Source organism: Triticum aestivum, chromosome 5B (assembly GCF_018294505.1).
Source record: "Triticum aestivum cultivar Chinese Spring chromosome 5B, IWGSC CS RefSeq v2.1, whole genome shotgun sequence".
Lineage (NCBI taxonomy): Eukaryota > Viridiplantae > Streptophyta > Magnoliopsida > Poales > Poaceae > Triticum > Triticum aestivum.
Window position 1 is genome coordinate 428,843,440 of NC_057807.1, and position 4,495 is coordinate 428,847,934.

Sequence of the window (4,495 nt, forward strand, 5' to 3'; positions counted from 1 at the left end):
CAAGTGGGAGTTAATCTTCCAGATAAGATAGTGATTGACAGAATTCTCTAGTCACCACCACCAAGTTAGTAGAACTTCGTGATGAACTATAATGCAAGGGATGACGAAAACGATTTCCAAGCTCTTCGTGATGCTGAAATCGACAAAGGTAGAAATCAAGAAAGAGCATCAAGTGTTGATGATTGACAAGACCACTAGTTTCAAGAAAAGGGCAATGGGAAAGAAAGGGAACTTCAAGCAGAATGGCAAGCAAGTTGTCACTCCCGCGAAGAAGCCCAAAGCTGGACCAAATCCTGAAACTGAGTGATTATACTGCAAAGGAAATGGTCACTAGAAGCGGAAATGCCTTGAATATTTGGTGGATAAGAAGGATGGCAAAGTGAACAAGGGTATATTTGATATACATGTTATTGATGTGTACCTTACTAGTGTTTATAGTAACCCCTGAGTATTTGATACTTGTTCGGTTGCTAAGATTAGTAACTCAAAACGGGAGTTACAGAATAAACAGAAACTAGTTGAGGGTGAAGTGACGATGTGTGTTGGAAGTGGTTCCAAGATTGATATGATCATCATCGCACACTCCCTATACTTTCGGGATTAGTGTTGAACCTAAATAAATGTTATTTGGTGTTTGCGTTGAGCATGAATATGATTTGATCATGTTTATTGCAATACAGTTATTCATTTAAAATCAGAGAATAATTGTTGTTCTGTTAAATGAATAAAACCTTTGATGGTCATACACCCAATGAAAATAGTTTGTTGGATCTCGATCGTAGTGATACACATATTCATAATATTGATGCCAAAAGATGCAAAGTTGATAATGATAGTGCAACTTATTTGTGGCACTGCCGTTTGGGTCATATCGGTGTAAAGCGCATGAAGAAACTCCATAAAGATGGATTTTCGGAATCACTTGGTTATGAATCATTTTGATGCTTGCGAACCGTGCCTTTTGGGCAAGATGACTAAAAACTCCATTCTCCGGAACAATGGAACAAGCTACTGACTTATTGGAAATAATACATACCGATGTATGCGATCAATTGAGTCTTGATGCTCGTGGCAAGTATCGTTATTTTCTGACCTTCACAGATGATTTGAGCAGATATGGGTATATCTACTTGATGAAACATAAGTCTGAAATAGTTGAAAGGTTCAAAGAATTTCAGAGTGAAGTGGAAAAATCATCGTAACAAGAAAATAAAGTTTCTGCGACCTACTCGCGGAGACGAATATTTGAGTTACGAGTTTGGTCTTCAATTAAAACAATGTGGAATAGTTTCACAGCTCACGCCACCTGGAACACCACAACGTTATGGTGTGTCCGAACGTCCTAACTGCACTTTATTGGATATGGTGCAATCTATGATGTCTCTTATCGGTTATACCACTATCGTTTTGGGGTTGTGCATTAGAGACAACTGCATTCATGTTTAAAAGGGCACCATCTAAATCCGTTGAGACGACACCGTATGAACTATGGTTTAGCAGTAAACCTAAGCTGTTGTTTCTTAAAGTTTGGAGTTGTGATGCTTATATGAAAAAGTTTCAACCTGATAAGCTCGAACCCAAATCGGAGAAGTGCGTCTTCATAGAATACCCAAAGGAAACTGTTGGGTACTCCTTCTATCACAAATCCAAAGGCAAAAAATTCGTTGCTAAGAATGGATCCTTTCTAGAGAAGGAGTTTCTCTCGAAAGAAGTGAGTGGGAGGAAAGTAGAACTTGATGAGGTAATTGTACCTGCTCCCTTATTTGAAAGTAGTTCATCACAGAAATCTGTTCCTGTGACTACTACACCAATTAGTGAGGAAGTTAATGATGATGATCATGAAACTTCAGATTAAGTTACTACAGAACCTTGTAGGTCTTCCAGAGTAAGATCCGCACCAGAGTGGTGCAGTAATCATGTTCTGGAAGTCATGTTACTAGACCATGATGAACCTGCGAACTATGAGGAAGCGATGATGAGCCCAGATTCCATGAAATGGCTTGAGGCCATAAAATCTGAGATATGATCCATGTATGAGAACAAAGTATGGACTTTGATTGACTTGCTCGATGATCAGCAAGCCATGTTAAATAAATGGATCTTCAAGAGGAAGACGGACGCTGATAGTGTTACTATCTACAAAGCTAGAATTGTCGCAAAAGGTTTTCGACAAGTTCAAGGTGTTGACTACGATGAGAGTTTTTCACTCGTATCTATGCTTAAGTCTATCTGAATCATGTTAGCAATTGCCACATTTTATGAAATCTGGCAAATGGATGTCAAAACTGCATTCCTTAATGGTTTTCTTAAAGGAGAGTTGTATATGATACAACCAGAAGTTTTTGTCGATCCGAAAGGTGCTAACAAAATGTGCAAGCTCCAGCGATCCATCAATGGACTGGTGCAAGCATCTCGGAGTTGGAATATACGCTTTGATAAGTTGATCAAAGCATATAGTTTTAATACAGACTTGCGGTGAAGCCTGTATTTACAAGAAAGTGAGTGGGAGCACTACAACATTTCTGATAAGTATATGTGAATGACATATTGTTGATCGGAAATAATGTAGAATTTTTCTGGAAAGCATAAAGGAGTGTTTGAAAGGAGTTTTTCAAAGAAAGACCTTGGTGAAGCTGCTTACACATTGAGCGTCAATATCTATAGAGATAGATCAAGATGCTTGATAAGATTTTTCAATGAGTACATACCTTGACAAGATTTTGAAGTAGTTCAAAATGGAACAGTCAAACAAAGAGTTCTTGCCTGTGTTGCAAGGTGTGAAGTTGAGTAAGACTCAAAACCCGACCATGGCAGAAAATAGAAAAGAATGAACAGTCATTCCCTATGCCTCAGTCATAGGTTCTATAAAGTATGCAATGATGTGTACTAGACCTATTGTATACCTTGCTCTGAGTTTGGCAAAGGAATACAATTTTGATCTAAAAGTAGATCACTAGAACAGCGGTCAAGAATATCCTTAGTGAGGACTAAGGAGATGTTTCTCGATTATGGAGGTGATAAAAGAGCCAGTCATAAAAAGTTACAATGATGCAAGCTTTTACACCAATCCAGATGACTCTAAGTCTCAATCTGGATACATATTGAAAGTGGGAGCAATTAGCTAGAGTAGCTCCGTGCAGAGCATTGTGGACATAGAATATTTGCAAAATACATACGGCTCTGAATGTGACAGACCCGTTGACTAAACTTCTCTCATGAGCAAAACATGATCATACCTTAGCACTCTTTGGGTGTTAATCACATAGCCATCTGAACTAGATTATTGACTCTAGTAAACCCTTTGGGCGTTGATCACATGACGATGTGAACTATGGATATTAATCACATACAGATGTGAATATTGGTGTTAAATCACATGGTGATGTGAACTAGATTATTGACTCTAGTGCAAGTGGGAGACTGAAGGAAATATGCCCTATAGGCAATAATAAAGTTATTATTTATTTCCTTATTTCATGATAAATGTTTATTATTCATGCTAGAATTGTATTAACCGGAAACATAATACATGTGTGAATACATAGACAAACATAGTGTCACCAGTATGCCTCTACTTGACTAGCTCGTGAATCAAAGATGGTTAAGTTTCCTAACCATAGACAAAAGAGTTGTCATTTGATTAACGGGATCACATCATTAGGAGAATGATGTGATTGACTTGACCCATTCCGTTAGCTTAGCACATGATCGTTTAGTATGTTGCTACTCATGTTGCTACTCATGAGATAGTAGCTTCTTTCTATGAATCATTTGCTACTCATGTTGACCTCCCTAAGGAGAAGTGGTTTAAATATAATCCTCCCATTTAAGTAAAAGTAGTTGCACCTATTAATGTTGAAGAAAAGACTATCACTTATAATGATCCTATTGTTCCTACTACCTATATTGAGAAACCACCTTTCCCTGTTAGGATAAAGGATCATGCTAAAGCTTCAATTGTGCTTCATAAGAGTAATACTTGATGTTCAACCGCTCCATGGTTTGGCGGTATAGGATGTTGATGCTGCTGCCACCATCTATCGGAACTCGGGTGAAGCGGAAAGTCCGCCTTTTTGTGGAGAAGGTGGACTCCAGCACCAGAGCGTACGCACTCGGTGATGAAATCACAGCCGGGTGGTCTTCTCGGCTCCAGGCGACAGGCCTCTCGGACCAGTGCATGAACTGCGGGATATCTGAAGCGACAACATTCACCTCGTGGTGCTGCTGCCGTCTGCTGTGCTTGTCATCCGCTTCACTGGTGAAGACGACATAGGTGGCGTTCTCGTCGAGGGTCTTGAAGCATGCCGGCAGCTCAGGCTGGTTGCTGAACAGCCGAAGCTGCCAGGCCGGCAGGGGGAGGAGGCGGCAAGGCCTCTCCCTTGGCAATCCGGGCAAGCCAGTTGCACTTCCGGGTGGTGTGGTTGGACGGCTTCGCATCGCTATGGAACTTGCATGGGGCATCAATGGCTTGCTCAAAGGAGAAGGCAGGCTACCA